The sequence below is a fragment of the Chinchilla lanigera genome, unplaced genomic scaffold, assembly GCF_000276665.1.
Source record: "Chinchilla lanigera isolate Chin_1 unplaced genomic scaffold, ChiLan1.0 scaffold00043, whole genome shotgun sequence".
In the NCBI taxonomy this organism is placed as follows: Eukaryota; Metazoa; Chordata; class Mammalia; order Rodentia; family Chinchillidae; genus Chinchilla; species Chinchilla lanigera.
The window spans coordinates 10037277-10054998 of NW_004955444.1; the positions used below are offsets into that span (position 1 = coordinate 10037277).

Sequence of the window (17722 nt, forward strand, 5' to 3'; positions counted from 1 at the left end):
CGCCCGGCGGGGGCGCGCTGTTGGCGCGGCGGGCCGCCCCGAGGCAGAGCGCTTGGTAAACACGCACCGTCCGAGCCTCCGACCCGGGCCCCGTGCTGTCATTATTTCTGGCCGCTTGTTTTCCCATGATGGTTTGGAAGGAGTTCCTCGTGCCCGAGAAGCCCTCTATTTTAAACCTCGCAGGACCTCGGCTCCTTCCTCTGCGGGAGCTATAAACAGAGCCAGAGCTCAGAACACCGAGAGCCCGGGTCATCCGGGAAAGTTTGAGGCACTCCTGCCAACACCAAGCTAGTGTGCCGCCCGCCCCCCCCACACACAACTTGCTACTTACACTTTCTTTATTATTATCCTGCCCTGTTCCTAGCGCTGCTCCCCAGCATGGAAAGGAATTCCTCATCCTGGCATTCAAAGCCCACAATTTGTCTCCACATTAATTTCCCACTTCCCTTCCCACCTCCAGCACCAGCCGCTCACCCCAGCACGTTAGAATATGAATCATTCTCTAAAGACGGCCTTTCCGCTCATCCTTTTCCTACCTTACACCCCCTCCCCAGCGGGACTCGTCCTCACTCCAAATCTCTTGAAGGCTCGGTTCAAATTCCAGCTCGCCCACAAAGACTTTCCGTAATTTCCCCTCCTTTCTCCCCGTTCATATTGCTTTTTCTGCCTTCAAAGGCGTGGGACCTCCTGTTGTCCTCCCCGGTGGCCTGGGGCAGGGCCCTGGGAGATCAGGTGCAGAGTGTGTATTAACTAACGGCTGACCTGATCTTCCGCGGGCCATGACCTGTGGGTGTAGGTGAGGACCCTCGCTTAAGTGGAGAGGTATTCATGCCTGTGCGGCGGCAGAGCACTTGCCCAACAGGTTTGAGGCTCTAGGGAGAGAAGAGAGAGAGACAGAAAGAGCGGATGTGGAAGAAAAGTTGTAGAAAATGTAAGGGCAAGCTAGTATGCCTGTAATCCCCGCACACTGGGAGGCTGAGGTAGGAGGATGGCAAGTTCGAGCCCAGCCTGGTGAGTTTAGTGACTTAGCAAGACACTGTCTCAAAAAAGGGGGTGTGGAGGCTGGGGAAAGGGTTCAGTGAGAAGGCCCTGGGTTCAATCTACAGTACTAGAAAAAAAAAAAAAAAAAGTGGAAAGGAGCACCTAAAATTTGAATCAGCTTTTTTTAGGACGTGAGTCTGTAGGGGAACAGGGCTGCAGGCATCCAGGGCCGCCGCTCCTATGCGCAGAGGGCCTGTAAAGTGGCGCTTACCCTAGTTAATACCAGGAAAACCCCCCAAAAGTGAGATTTTTCAGAAAGCCCACGCCCTGGGATGCATTCTGGGAGACCCCCCCCCCCCACTACTGGAAGAATGCCGGCGGTCACAACAGCGCCCAGCAAGTGAGCAAAAGCTCTCAGGGCTGTGTTATGATGCTGGGGGAGACAGAGGACTCAATCTATCAGGTACTGAATTTCTTGTGGCTTTGTAGTAAAGCCTTCTCGATGACATTTCCTCTGTTATTCTTTGGTGAAAGCAACATGCTTTAAATTCCATCTGTGGTGGCTGGACGGGCCAGTGTCATTTAAGAGACGCGGGGTGTGCCCACAGAACACAGGCTGTCCAGTACATGCAGAATGTTCAGTGAATTAGAAGAATTTTCCTGCCTCCGCTAATTTGGAACAATCAAAACCAATTCAGGTTCTAAAGAATTTCAGCCTCAAGTTCTTGAGGGTGTGGCCTCAGGAATGACGGAGATCTCATTGCTACTTAACAGTCCAAGAATCTTCCCTCATTTTGTTCTATGTAGGTCAAAGCCAAAACATTTACTAGAGCTACCATTTAGCCCTCCCGGGCCTCAGGTATTCAGCTCGATGCATTTCATGCACTCTTTTTAATGAAATGTTTTATTTTGTTCTTCCCCCGCCCCAGTGGGGTTAGGGATTGAAGCCAAGGTCTCATGCATGCTGGGCAAGTGAGCGACACTCCCTGCACCGAAACTCATGACTTTTGATTCCTACTTTACTGTTGCACACTTCATCACATTTTGTCAGTATCAGGGGAACTTACTACGTTAGAACAGTTGGAACTAGCTCTCCTTCAGTAATATTACTTCACTGTGAGACAAACATTTGAAATATTTCCTATAGGAGGTTTTCCAAAATAAGTATAAGAGTTGAGCATGGGGGTACATGCCTGTAATTCTAGCAGTCTGGAAGGCTGAAGCAGGAAGATTGCAAATTTGATTACAGTCCTATGATCTCAGCCTGGGCAGTTTAGTGAGATTCTATCTCAAAAAATAAAAAGGGTTGGGGATGTAACACAGTGCAAGAGCTCAGAGTTCAATCCACAGTGGCACAAAATCAGTCAATTAATTCAAACCATGACACTGGTTGGACAGTTCAGAGAGTAACAGAACTAGAATTCAAAAACTTAAATCTAGCTCCACAGCCTATGGTTTTTCCATTTTCTGGAGAGCTGGGAGGAAACTCAGATATTATCTCAGCTTAGCTGCTTATCAAACTGAGTTCCAAGGAACCCTAGGCTTTCAAGGGCTCTGGGAACCTTGGCCAGTTGTGGGAAAGGGGTGTCAGTGAGGGGCAGATAGGTCAGTTAAGTTGGAGAGCTACTCCTGGGATTCACACAAAGAACCATCATTTCTGTCTGCTCTACAGAATGACTTCTGATTTTTCAAGGCTTTACTACCAAAAAAGTATTTAACTCAGGCTTGCCATAGTAATCCATCCCTGTTGTCTCAGCCACTTGGGAGGCTGAGCTGGGAACATCATTTGAGCCTAGGAATTCAAGGCCAGCCTGGGTAACATAGCAAGGCCCCAAAGATTTTTCAGTCATTAAACTTGGAGTCCAAACTAGTCCTGGTATTCTGGGAGGCTGAGGCAGGAGGATCAGAAGTTTGAGCCTAGCCTAGGCAATTTAGCAACACAGTGAGACACTGTCCCAGAAGAAAAACTAAAAAAGGGCTGGGGTGTAGATCAGTCCAAAGGCTCTGGCTTCCATCCCCAATTCCACAAAAAATTGGGGGCCCGAAATAGTAAATGCCTTGCCCAGGAGCTAACAGCTGAGAGTGACAGGCCTGTGTATACAGTTAGGTACCTAGCCTCTACCAACACTACCGCCTCATCAATGTGCCTCCTGCTACCGCCCCTCTGGTTATCGCAGAGAAAGTGAGAGAAGCTGTAGTGCAGCTGAGCGCTCACACATGAGCATCTTGACTGTATTATGCTTGAAAGATGGAAGGCAGAAGGAAACACCTTCACACTGGCAAGCTAGACTGCGCTAAGCCCTTTGGTATAGGACTAAAGTCTGTCAACATTTACCTTGTGACAGTATCAAGTAAACACAATTAAAAATGTGACTCATCTGGATTCAAATTAAAGTGAGAAGTAGCTAGCCATGGACCCTCACCTAACTCAGTTGAGCGGCTTTCACCCTGAGCTGGTCCATGCAATTCTTCAAACAAGCCATTCCTCCCGGGAAGCGGGTACCTCCCCTTGGGTGAGCGTGAACGAGCCACAGTCCCTGCCTGTCCATTCGGGGCCAGTTTCCCACTGTGGCTCTGAGTATGTATGATTGATAGGCTGCTGCGGATCTCTTCGGTCCGGCTAGGCTGCTGCGTGTCTGGCCATCCCCAGAGCCCCAGGGGTGTGGCTTCCCACTGGGGTGTGAAGAAGAGGTAAAAGAAACAATGACCAGACAGTAATACTAATACTAAAAGGAATTTTTACTGAGACCCCGTGCCAAATAGCTCATCCTTCGGAGCTTTGCTAGTGTCTGGCTATTTGCAAATATAGAAATGAATTTTAACAGAAATTATGTCGGCCAGAGCTGACTTTACTAATTTCAAGGCCCTTGAGCTTTGTCATCTGCTTTTCCTAATTGTTATCCTTCTCACCTAGAAAGGTTTGGGAGCAATCGCACTGCTCTTTCCTGAGACCACTCAATTCTAGTCCTGCCTAGAGGCAAAGACATGAAAAGATGACCCTTCTTTTCCTGTCACTTAAATTTCTACAACTGCATTCTTTCCAGAAAATGTAGCAGAAATTTTTTTTCTCATCTCCACAGACAAGAGATTATAATAAACAGGTCTTGTGTTTTCATCCAAAACATCCTTCTATTAATATATTTTCAAATTCTCAGCCCCAGAAGCAAAGCTTTCGATGTGATTTCTTTTCCTGTTCGTGAGATTTACAATAGGAAGGTCATGTTTGTACTAGACTTGGGCTTGAAATTAATCTTCTTTTCTCCTTGGCATTTCTATAGAATCCAGGCACTTCATTATTTAGTCATTCCCAAATATGAAATACTTGTCATTCTTGAACGACGATCTAATCTCTCCTTTATGGGTGGAGAAACTGACTTGTGGCGCTTGCAGTTCTTTGCTAGGGGATAGATCACTCTAAAGGTTAGGACTGGCCATTGAAATGTTTCCCTCCACACGTTCTTAGACTACAAAGTACAAACGCAGATTGTTCCATAAGCAGCAAGCAGGACATCCTCTGCGCATTAAACCTATTCATTATAGCTCATTTGCATTCTGGCTTAGGAGAGAAACTTCAGGGAGGAAATAAATATCACCTGACCCCACAAACAGCTTCCACGCAGAGGCCGCGCTGCTGGCATCTCCCCTCTCTTCTGCGCTGTGCCTTCTACAAATCAAAATATATTCTTGCTTCAGTGGAACAAGGGTTCATTTAAGCCACATCTGTTGCTCATCAAAGCTCTATTTTAGGAGCAGAGAGTTTTTTTTTGTTTTTTTTTTTTTTGCAGAGATAGATTCTGTCTGGAAGATCTTACGGCAATGGATAGTCCTCATTAAATTTCACAACATTTTACCAATGTACATACAGTACTTGCTTTTATGTGATTCTAGAATCAGGGCAAGTGCCCCCCCCCCCCAGCGCCTCCTCACTTCAAAGGATTCCTCACTTGACTAATTCTAAAGAGTAAATTGATTTTCTCATCATTTATTGTGTTTGACAATGGAAAGGCTGACGCAGCAGCATTGCTAGAATGACAGCCCCTTTCCATCCGAGGGGAAGGAATGTGTGTTAATATTCTTAATGATGGGCATCTTTATGAGAAATGTGAAATCATTTACGCTGAGCAATAACCTGCCTAGGATTAAAAAGTACTTGGTGCTTAGGACGGAAGTGATCTGTCAGGAAAAATTATTTAGACTGATGCAAATTAACTGAATAAATTGGCTTACTGTAGCTTCCTAACGGTGGCGTGTAAATTCAAGTTTGTTAAAAGTCAGTGTGAACTGAAGAAGAATCTGGAAAGGATTGTTCAAGAACTGACCTTTGGAGGAAAAGATAACACGTTTATTTGATAAATTCCTTCTGCATTTACTAAGAATTTTTGGAAGCGACTTAGGCAAGGGCATGTAAATCGGGAAGATGGGAGGTCAGCGCGCACAGATCTTGCTTATTTGGAACATGACGGCAGCGATAGCTTACGAAATCGCTGGGGAGGCTGGTCGTTATGACGCTGTGGGTTTGGAATGACTGGTGCTGTTTCGTCCCAGCCCCAGGGACAGCGTTTGCGAGAGGAGCACATTTGGGCCAGCAGTCAACAAGCAATGTACCGACCGGTCTGTGCGCTCTGCAGGTGTGGAGCTGTTCCACTCTTTTTTTTTTTTTTTTTTGGCGGGGTGGGGTGGGAGTTTCCGGTACCGGGAATCGAACTCACGACCTTGCGCTTGCCGGGCAGGCGCAGTGCCGCGGAGCTAAATCCCCAGCCCCTGTTCCACTCTTAATAGGCTGCTGTTGCACACCAGTTAACACATTTTTATTGGAATCTCAGTCTTCTCTTCCTCTCCAGCTTCACAGCAAAACTTCGTTTAGCTCTTTACCAAAAACGTCTAGTAAATTATGGGAAGAAGCCCTTTATCAGTGGAGGCGGGGGGGGGGGGGGAGACCTTAATTGGCATGGAAAATAAAGGTGTAAATTGCAGGAAAATGTAAAGCACCTTTATGTAATTGATGACTAAGTTTTACGGTTTGGCGTTTGTGTAGAACTTTCTTTTGAGGGACTGTATAGGCCTTTGGAGACAAACTGACTTGGGTTCAAACCCTGGCTCTATTGATGCGTACTTTTAAAATCAAGTTTGATACTTACCAGCTAGGCTGACCATTTTAGGAATAACAAAGTCTGAAGGGAGGAAGAGCGTCCAGCACGCGGTAGTGAGTCCCTCTCATTCCGTTTCTCCTTTCTGTTCTGAGCGTCTTTCAGAGTAGGAATGTCCCTAACTGCCACTTCCGTATTGCTTGTTCTGGTGAAAAAAGACGTACTTCCTTTCCAGGGAACATCGGATGGGGGTGACCAGACGACTTCTGAGGTTCTTGTGTTTATATATAAAAATAGGGAGGCACAGGCTGGTTTTACCTCAGTAGCAGACTGCCTACTTAGCATACACAAAGCTCAGGGTTCGTGGTCCAGCAACAAAAGAAATACAGCGCGCTTCAGTTCACAAACTTAATGTGTTCCACGAACTTGGGGAAGATGACCAACGTGTTTGTCACCTGACACAGAGTTTAAGAACGGAAGCAAAATTTTGCCAAACACTTCTGTTCACAAACAGAATTGTTTCCGAACAGAAGTGTTCATGAACCAATCTATGTTTGTGTATATGTATGTAGTCTAAGCTGGCCTTGAACTCAGTATGTAGCCCAGCTGGCCTGGAACTTGAGGTGATCCTCCTGCCTCAGCCTCTTGAGTGCTGGGATTACTGACATACCCGGCTGCAAACTCTCTTTTAAAAGACAACTTTGAGGGCTGGGGATATAGTTCAGCGGCACAAGCACCTGCCAGGCAAGGGCAAGGTCCTGAATTTGATTCCCGGTACCAAAAAAATAAAAGACAACTTTGATCATCAATAATAATATGAATGCTCTTGTTGTGACATTGCACCTTATTCAAAGGATCGTGAAACCTCAAGTGTTGATGTTAGAAATCTGTAACTGTTTTTCTGGAAAAACCATGCATTAGAGAAAGACGGAGAAATAAACATCATCCAGGAGATTCTGTGTGTGTCGGGTACCGTTTGTCACCTGGTCATTGTGGAAGCTGGTAGAGGCCTCAATTGCAAACGCAAACCCACCAATGCCGGGGAGCAGGAGCGGGCAAAGCAAGGATCCCGAACTGGGCAGCGAGGTAAAGAAGGAGAAAGTGGTGCTGAGAACAGGCGGAGGGACTCAAGCCCCGCGGAGCCGCAGTCTCTGGGATGCTGAGACATTAGACAGAGGAGGGCGGGGAGGCGGGAGGAGAGAGAGAGGAGGGTATGCTGAGATGTAGCCAGAAAAAGCCTCAGTCTGCAGAACTGCACGGCCCGCCGTCTGGGACTGAGAGGAGCATTAGGAAGGGGCCTGATGAGGGCAGCGCCCTAGAGGAATTGGTTTAAGGCTTTACACTGGGCCCGCCTGGCAGGGTAGCCTGACCCCCGGGAGTGATAGGCTTGACCCAGGCTACAGTGGAGGTGACCTGCTCCCCTGGTGGGTGCCGCACCGCAGGGAAGGAGCCCGGGAGGCGCCTGGCCCTCCTTACTACCGGAAAAGCGTCCGGATGAGCATCCGGGGAGGAAAAGCCCACGAAAGGGGTTGCTGGCAGCGCAAGAGGGAGGGCATGTGTACCCCACTACTTGTCTTCAGTTCCTGAGCGCCTCGACCGGACTTCCGGAGCCACCGCTCAACCTGGGGAAAGGCCGGCGCCGGGGCTGGCTCTGCCCCTGCAGAGCGTGATCTCGCGTTCGTCTCTGTTTAGCTCCCCTGGTTACAGCAAACGGAAAGACCATGAAATCCAACCTGCAGTCTGGGTATCACTTTTTTTTAATCATACAGACACGTGATTATAATCTAAAAGAAGTTATCCTGACAGTCTAAGGCCGTATCTATCAAATTATCAGCAGAGCAGTTCAACTTTCCAAGGGCTGATTTAAAAATCACTTAAACTTCTTTCTCTCCCTGTCTCTCTCTCTCCCTGCCCCCACCCCTGGCTTTGAAACTGTGTGCTTTGCTGTAAAGCTGAGGTTTGGTGAACTAAGCCAACTTAATTATTAGGTCTCGTGTTTAAGTATTTAAATCATGATGTCTTAAAAGCTTTTTAATAGAGATCTGCAAACATAATTCATTTAACAAACATTTATTGAATGCTTGGTGTGTGTCGGGCCCCTGGAAGTGCACGTAAGATGTGCTCACCTTCTTTGTCATAAGTATACTTTGACTTACAAATTATGTTCCTAGAAAGAAGTCTCCCAAACGCAACAGTGAAACATTACTAAATATATGGAAAAGAAGTTGGTGAAGTCAGACATGGGGCCACAAGCCTGTCATCCAACACACAGGAGGCCGAGACAGGAGGAAGGCAAGTTTAAGGCCAAGCTGGGGAACCAAAGACAAAAAAGGAAAAAGCAAAATAAATCGGTTGAAATATTAACTGAATTTAAAAGAAAAAAAATATCAGTGGGACAGCATTTACCCAGTGTGCATAGGACTCTAATTCCCAGCCTAGTGTAGGGGAAATACGGATAGTCAGTGGTAGGGGTCTTGAATCTGCGTCCAGCCTTGGCCCTTACACGTCTGTAACATTGGTGAAGTTAGTGAAGCTCTCTGAACTTGTTTCCTTATTTGTCATGTGGGAACTATGAGGAGTCAAAGTCATAGAAATGTTGAAACACTTAAATTGGATAATCCATGTAGAGCACGCACTTACACAGGGTTAAGTAGGTATTTAATAAATCTTAGCTGTTTATTTTATATATAACCACAGTAAGCAAAGCACAGGCGTCTTTCTCAGAAATTTTGTTTTGTTCTTTGAAAGAGCCATGTGTAGTGGCACATGCTTGTAATCCTAGCATTTGGGAGGCTGAGCCAGGAGTATCTTTTTGAGTTTGAAGCCAACCTGGGCTGCATAGTGAGTTCAAGGCCAGCCTGAATTACACAGTGATACCTGTCTCAAAAAACAAAACAAAGCAAAACGAAAAAGGTATGGTCACGAGAATATGAAAAGGCACTGGGCGGGTAAGAGGGCATATTGGATGGCTGGACATATTAGAAACACAGGGTAGACAGCCTGTGTTAGCATGTGTGAGGCCCTGTATTCAATGTCTAGCATCAAAAAAATAAAAATAAATAAAAATTTAAAAAGAGAATAAAATTTTGGTTCCTATAATTGGGGTATCTGTCTGGACTCTGGCGTTTAGTAGCTGTGAACATCAGTGATACAAGTAACCCACACAGCCTGTATCTCAATCTGTAAAATGGGCCCAATAATGCTTGGCCTACCTACTTTTTGTCTGAAATAGTATGTTTTTTTTTTTTTTGGTTTTTGTCCGGTACCAAGAACCGAACTCACGACCTTGCGCTTGCCAGGCAGGCGCTTTTGCCGCTGAGCTAAATCCCCAGCCCCTGTCTGAAATATTATGAAGATCAGATTTTAAGACTGGTAAAAATGGTTTGCGATGGAGTCACATGATGTGTAAATAAAGTTGATTGTTCAATTGTAATTAAGAAAAGCCGGGCTCAATGATGCATGCCTGTATCCAGCTTCTCAGGAGGCTGAGGCCAGAGGATCACTTGGACCCGAAGTCTGGGGCCAATCTGATAACAAAATAAATAATCTGTCTCAAAATAACAAACAAACAAATAAAATAAAAATCACCATTATGAGTTTTCCCAAAGTACGGTGCTGATTACTTCTGGCTGGTTAGCAAGTGGGCTGACTGAGATTGGTGAATGCTTTAAGTACAGTTACTTCTCAATGTGCAGAGATTTAGGTGCCGTGTGGAGAGATAGAAGACCTGGCTTCTCCTTCTCCACTTTACCCCGTGTGTGTGCCGTGTGTGTGCCGATTATTTAACTCCTCTGAGTGTATGTTTCATTTTTTTAAAAAAATGTATTTGAAAATAGCTTTAAATGTGAGGAAAGGTCGTAGGGATGGTAGGAAGCACACTTGCACTTTAATTACTTGGATTCACTTGTAGTTCACAGTTTGCCCCATGCTTGCTTTATCCGCGTCATTCTCGCGCACAGATGCTCCCTGATTTGTGGGAATCTCCATAGACACGATGCCAGCTGAACGTCGTATGCTGAAAATGCATTTAAAACATCTAACCCACCAAGCCTTACAGCTTCCTCTAGCCTACCTTAAGCGCGCTCAGAATACTTACATTATTCTACAGTTAGGCAAAATCATCCAATAAAGGCCTATTTTGTAAAAGAAAAAAAGTGTTGACTGTTGTATAATTTATTGAACGCTGTACTGAAAGTAGAAAAAACACTGGTTGCTTAGGTTCCCATTCACAGCATCATAAAGTAAAAAAAGTTAAGCTGAAACACTGTAAATTGACAAATCTGTGCGTGTAGATGGATGTTGAGGGAGAGGAGAATGGATGCGGGGGGGAGAGGAGAGAGGGAGAGACAGAGAGAGAGACAGAGAGAGTTGCTATCACCTTTCCTTAAACTATTCACAATAATCTGTGCACAACATGATTACAATATTAATACGTAGCAATTGAATAGCTCAAAATAACAGATCAATTTAGAACACATAAGCATGGTTTAACTGTTTGGAAAATCTTTTTTTTTTTTTTTTTTAGTTTATTTTTTCTTTTGGTACCGGGAATCGAACTCATGACCTCAGGCTTGAGGTCTGTACTGCTACGTATTAATATTTCAGAGCCAGGCATAGCGGTACACGCCTATAATCCTAGCACTTGGGAGGCTGAGGCTACACAGTGAATTCAAGGCCATCCAGGGATGTATAGAGACCATGTCTCAAAACCCCAAAATGTGTTACCTAAGAATGTGGCTCTTTATTATTCTGTAAAATAGGCACAGGTAGTTAGAGATCTGACATATTCCGTACGGTTGTCCAAAATCAAATGAAATGTGTAGAAGCACTTGGGAAAGCATAAGGCATGGACTGTTATAAGAAGTCAAAAGATGCATAGTTCATAAACTGTGGAGAAAAATCAGATCACCTAAAAGCGAGGACTTACAAATCACAGCACAGTACAGACTAGGAGAGTTCTCTGTCTGCATAACAAGCCAATGATTAGGGGCCAAATTTGTCCCAGTGGTGAGAGGAGAGGACAGGAAAGAGATGCCCTCATGTTTACGCCACATTTGAAAGTTGTATCCCTCCTCCTGCAAGGACTGGCACCGTTTTTGTGCTACTTTTCACTTTAACAGTTTACCTTTCTATGTAAGGTTATTTTTGATGGAGATTCTGAGTATATTTGAGTAGAGATTACAGAAAGGCAAGGCCAGCTGCTTTTCAATGGTAGAACAATGGAGCTGGACCACCCTTTGGGTGATGAAAATGGCACACTTCATTTTCACCACCAACAACTGAGACCTATGAATGGGAAATAGGGAGCCATGTTTTACAGAAGTGTGCCGTGTCTAAGCTTAGTTGAAAGTAGTTTGAACCAAAGAAGCAACTTTTCATAGAACCTTTTTTCAGCATGCACTATAGTAAGTGTAGCTGTTGAAAAAAGTTTTTCTACCTGATTATCTTTATGTCCCCAAGAGGATTCACCTCTTCATCACAAGTTGCAATACTCACAAACCTGAGAGTTTTGTAATTCTGACCAGATTTGCAATTACATTTTCCAGTGGATGGAAAGATGACCAATAACCTAAAAAGTATGAACAAGAATGCTCTTGTGACATATGTCTTACATTGCTCTGAAAATCGTAATGGCTTCCTTTACATACTCACAACAACATCAAAAAGGAAATCTAGAATATATTTTAAAAACAAAATGATTTTGGGCCACGGATATAGCTCAGTGGCATAAGCCCTTGCCTGGCAAGCCTGAGGTCATGAGTTCGATTCCCGGTACCAAAAGAAAAAATAAACTAAAAAAGATTTTCCAAACAGTTAAACCATGCTTATGTGTTCTAAATTGATCTGTTATTTTGAGCTATTCAATTGCTATTTCTTCTAGTACAAAATGAACAACGTAAGTTAATGAATATGAAACACATTTATAATCCAATAATTCTCAATTTTGCTTTCTTTACAAGTAAGTCAGCTTTAAAACAAATTATATAGAAGATATATAATTGTATATACATTCATGTTTAAGCTATAAAAATGTTTTGCTTTGTTTGTTTGTTTGTTTCTTTTTTTCCCCTCCCTCTCTCTTTCTCTCCCTCCTTCCCTCCCTTCTTTCTTTCTTCCCTCCCTCCCTCCCTCCCTTCCTTCCTTCCTTCCTTCCTTCCTTCCTTCCTTCCTTCCTTCCTTCCTTCCTTCCTTCCTTTATTCCTTCCTACTATGGACTGAATCCTGAGCCTGCATCCTAAATTACACCTCTAGACCTTTCTCTATTTTTTATTTTGGGATCAGATCTCACGAAGTTGCACAGGCTGGGCTCAAACTTGATGATCCTCCTGCCTCAGCCTTCCCGAGTGCTGGTCTTACAAGTGTGTGCCACCTTGCCTGGCTCTGGTATTTCCTTTGGAAAAATTCCAGTAGCTGAAGAAGTATTTTAAATGCTGGTCTCCCAGGGAGGCAGTGTTACTGAGGGACAGTTCCACTGTTCTCATGTAATAAGTGTCCCTGAGGGCCACATGCGGAGAGGTAGGGAACAGTGAAGTAGGCATCCGTAGCCACAAGTTCTGGGGCTTGAAGTGTAGCAGTGGTAGAGTGTGTGATTGGATTCAGATGCCAGCACAAAGAAAGGTCCCCAAGTCTAACACTAATCTCTTCACCCAGTGAGTCTTTAGACCAGTGGCCGATTTTCTGTTTCTTATGCAGAAAACAGCACACTTGCTTTGGTTACCAAATACTGCAAACTGTATTGATTTAGCCCAAGTGAAAATGCTTTGAGGGAGTGGTGGTTATTACTGTCACCAGCACTTTCATAGCATTCCTTAGGTGTTTGCTTTTAAAAAGTGCTATCACAGCCAGGCATGGAGGCATGCACCTATAATCCCAGTTCTCTGGGAGACTGAGGCAGGAGGGTCAAACCTACCCTGGGCAATTTAGCAACTTAATGAGATTCTGCATGAAAAAAAACAGGGGAGGGTCTAGGGTATAGCTCAGTGAGAAGGCCTTGGATTCAAGGCCCAGTATAGCAAAAAAGTTTACTGCAAAGAAAGTCCCTATAATAAAGCTATGTACTTTCAGATCGTCCAGAACAATAGTACTGATTATTATTATTTTTGAATGGATTTTCCAAAAGAAATTTATCTAAAATTCATCTAATGCCTTTTCTTTACTTATTCAGGTCCCTAATTATTGGCCAGTGCACTGCACAAGAGAGTCCATGGTCAAAAGGAGGGCAGAGCTTAGCTGTTTACCGTCTTGTTAGGTCCTAGTCTACTGAGGTAAGATTGACACATGAACTCACTGTAGGCCCAGAAGAAATTCACATACTTGGACTCTTTTTCTTTTTGAGACAGGGTCTCACTATGCAGTCCAGGCTGGCCTCAAACTCATGGCAAGCCTCCTGTGGATTGCCTCAGGCTTTGGAGTGCTGGGATTACAGGTTCTTAGACTTTTTGATAGAGCCTGGATTACAGAACTCTCTGGTACGAGCGGGTTTTGTGGGATGGGAGCATCGTTCCGTAGAGAAGCCCCTGCCTCATGTATGTGAGGCCCTGGGCTTGATACCTAACACCCCAAGTTTTGTGATTTCAGGCAGGTCTCTCTACAGACCCAGTAGTACATTTTCTCAGATGTAAAATTTATTTAGATGATCTAGAAACCCTAATTCTACATTGGAAGCAACAACACATAAGATTCACCATCTTTGATAGAATGTGTGATAATATTCTCTTGCAAGTGATTTAAAACTTTTCACCTCACTTGCCAATTGTTATGCAAAGGAAATTCTATTCCTGGGCAAAAAATATTTATAACCATATTTCATTGTTTAAAAAAAAAAACCCACTGTGACTCACTGTGGAATTTAGAGTGATATAATTCATGCTATTCACCAGATACTGGACACGTTTATATATCTAGCAATGTCCTTGAATTTCTGGTCTGGCCCTGATTTTACAGGTCCTTAGAAACAGATGTCACCATCTCCTCAGTTCAGCTTTCAAGAGAAAGTAACCGATGACATGGAGTCCTGTGCGCTGGCATCTGAGTGACACTTGGCTACGCAGTTTCATGTCTCGTCAAGGAAGACGGGAATAGGGGCTGGGGATTTAGCTCAGCGGCAAAGCGCCTGCCTGGCAAGCGCAAGGTCGTGAGTTCGGTTCCCGGTACCGGAGAAAAACCAAAAAAAAAAAAAAAAAGAAGACGGGATTTTAGCTGACCTATTGTCTATTTGAATCTGTTTCTAGATGGAATTCAGCTGGCTCTAGTGCAGTACTAGAGAGGGATGTGGGGGGAGATATGGAAACCTGAAAAAAAACAATTTAAGGCAGAGATTCAGTGGCCGAGAAAGAGCACCTTTCATGTTGTCGAAAGAACGCCCGGTGTGGCTGTGGGTCTGCTGCTGATAAGTTTCCTAAAAATTTTCAGTGACTAAAATGTCATTTTCTCCCCCAGTTGTCTTTGGCCATCCTGGCTCCGAGTGTGTAATGCAGCGCCCTAGCAGGCCCTGGACGTTACAATGATGCTATGCTGTGTGGAGGCAGCGGTTTGAAACTCAACTCCTACTATATGTTTCTAATAATGTAAGAGTGAGGAAGCAATACTAAAAACCTATGAAAAATAGCAATAAATGTGAAATTGTACCTAATAAAAGAGCCAAAAAGATGACAAGATTTTAAGCTGGAAGTGATAAGTTGTTCCAGTGCAGAGAGAAGTAAAACGGAATAAAATTCCTTTATTGTGGGCACAGAGAAGGCCACAAGGAAAGAGAGAGAGACAGAAGTGGAACTTATAGGGATCTTTCGTGGGGTCCAAGGTTAAAAAGCCCTAGGCTGGAGGCAGGCTTTAGGAGGCCAACCGCCTGACATGGCAGACCAGGATTGGGTGGGAGCGTGGGAAAAGGGAACAGAATATTACAAAAAGGGAAGTAGGAAGTCGTAATTTGACTCAGTGGAGGAAGGATGGGGCTTAGCACATGGCCTCTAGTGGGCAGCGCCATATTGGCTGGACGCCATAGTGACTCAGCACCATACCACATGGCCTCCAGCGCCATATTGGCTGGGTGCTATAGCAACTCAGCAGGAATTACAGCGGGTCAAGTAACCAATCAGGAAGAAAGACTCCAGAAAAGGGAAACTGATGTTTGGAGTTAGGAAAAGAAAATTCTGTGGAGACTGTGGCGCTTCCCTCAGTCTGATTTTTTGTTTGTTTTATTTTGGTTTGGTTTCTTTGAGACAGGGTTTCAGCTATGTGGACCAGACTGACTGTAATTCATGGCAGGTCCAGATTACAGATCATGGTGGTATTATAGAGTGCTAAGTTATTTAGAAATAATATATATAGTTAGACAGGGCTGGGCCCTGGAGGTCAGAGCAGAAGATAAGCATGGCTGGAGGTCTGGTCTCAGGACAGAGAGGTACAGCTACACCCACACACTTCTAGGGATCAACAGCAGTGACTGATATTCTAATAGGCATCAATCACCTTGAGTGGGGGACAAGCCTCCTTACCTCACTCCTTCCAGGAAAGCCCATGTGTGCTTGTTCTGTGACCTGCTTCCTCACTTGATCCCCATTTAATTAATATTACCTAAGCAACTATACTTGTTGTAATCTTATTGGTTGACCAGTTTTGTCCCACTTTACACCCACCTTGTGATTTCCCACTGAATCAGTATTACCTAAAAAGAGAAAAAAGCCGGGCGTGGTGGTGGATGCCAGTAACCTCAGCACTCAGGAGGGTGAGGCAGGAGGATTAGTGTGAGTTTGAGGCCAGCCTGGGCTACAAAGTGAGTTCAAGGCCAGCCTGAACTGCATAGGGAGACCCTGTCGCAAAAAGAAAAAGCAAGCAAGCAAGCAAGCAAGCTGTTATAGGCAGCTGAGTTAGATAGAAATATTATAGGCAGGCAGTCAGACATGGTCAGGCCCTCAAAAGAGCCAGTGCAGAAGATGGGCCACCTTGCAAATGGAGAGAGGGCGCTTTTGCTGTAGGCCAGACCTCAACACAATAGATTAAACAGATGTGCCCACATACCTCCCTAGGGGAGGACATCAGGGATTGATATTCTAAATAGGCAGCAAGCACCTTAAAGAAAGCCAGGAAGTCACTAACCCAGCCCCCTACAGGAAGGGCCCCTGTTTTGCCTTCATGCCCACTTGCTACGTGACTCGCTTCCCCATTTGATCCCAATGTAATCAATTTTACCTGAACAATTATACTTGTAATCTTATTGGTTGACCATAGTTTTGTCCCACCGCATGCCCACCTTGCAATTTCCCATGTTTCCCACCTTGGACTCGCCTCACCTTGTGGTTTTGCTCTATAAAATCCCTGGGAAGGACAAGGTCCTCAGAAACCCTCTCGGGCCTGCTTCTGCCCCTCCCTTGGACAGGAGCTTTCTTTCCCTCTGTAAGTATATTCTGCTCTTAACCTCTGCTGTTCCTAAAATTCATTCTTTGATTTTAGACTACACAAATTTGTCCCAGATATCATTTAGGACAGGAGTTTCTTTCCAGTATATCAAAACTACCTAAGCGACTATACTTATAATCTTATTAGTTAACTATAGTTTTATCTGACCGTATACCTACTTCACTTCATGGTTTTACTCCATAAAACTCCCTTGAGAAGAGTGTTCCTTGGGGGCCACCCACTTGGGACCCCCTTCCCTTTCTCTTACACAGAGGCTTTCTTTCAATAAATATTTCCTACTCTAAACCTCCAATGTTCCTAGAATTCATTCTTCCATTTTAGAGAACACAAACTCGGTGTATCAGACATCTAGCAGGTCAGGAGTTCTATTTCCCTTTTATTTTTCCCCCCTAGATTATGTATATTATATGGAGGTCCTATATCATTTCCCTTGTATCAGTGGGGTGGGATTCAGACATGCAGAACCGTGGTGGGAGGCAGCACCCGACCCGGGAAATGGTATGAACACACACATGCTCTGTAACAGGAGTACGAGATGTAAATTCAGGGCACATCGGACCAGCTGAATAAAAATCAGAATGTATGTAGAGGAAGAGACGGCTATAGTAGAAGGGGCAGGTAGGTAAAACACTGGCACTATTTAGGCTGGATGTTGCAAAAAATGGGGAGAGACCACTTTTCAAATAGTGAAATGTGGCTGGATGTGGTGGTGCATGCCTGTAATCCCAGCACTTGCGGGGGAGGCTGAGGCAGGAGGATTGTTGCAAGTTTGAGGCCAGCCTGGCCTACAAAGTGAGCACAAGATCAGCCTGAACTGCATAGTGAGACCCTGTCTCAAAAAGACAAAAAAAAAAAAAAAAAAAAATAGTGGAATGGGATGATACAATACTAGGGGAAGAGTAGTTTAATAGTTTAATGGACATATGTAAGATGCTTGGAGATAAGAAATGAAATTCAAGCCCCCCGCAATCCTAGCACTGAGGAGGCTGAGCAGGAGGATCCCTGTCAGTTCAAGCCCACGCTGAACTACATAGCAAAACCCTGTCTCAAAAAAAAAAGAAAAAGAAATGAAATTCAGAAACCAGGGTGGTGCTCATACCTGTGGTTACAGCAATAGGGGAGGCTGAGGCAAGAGGATCCCAAGTTTGAGCCCAATTTGGGCAACTTCTGTGACTTGGCAAGATCCTGTCTCAAAAAGTACAAAATGATAGAGGATGTAGCTCAGTGCAAAGCCTTGG

At 44.6% G+C, this 17722-nt stretch overlaps 1 protein-coding gene across 5 annotated transcripts in view; it reads right to left on the reverse strand.

The window, feature by feature from the left end:
* The window catches only part of Sulf1 (sulfatase 1), a 164596-nt gene that overhangs the window by 134943 nt on the left and 11931 nt on the right, over positions 1-17722 (reverse strand). Inside the window, exon 1 of one of the 5 annotated variants that reach the window (XM_005392114.2) lies at positions 537-626. The exons of 2 other annotated variants lie outside the window; for them this stretch is intronic. The gene's annotated coding sequence lies outside the window, so the exon portion shown is untranslated. Of the gene's footprint in view, positions 1-67; positions 183-331; positions 433-536; positions 627-17722 lie in introns of those variants that run through there. 2 more of the 5 variants (XM_005392115.2, XM_005392112.2) reach the window with 2 other exon arrangements.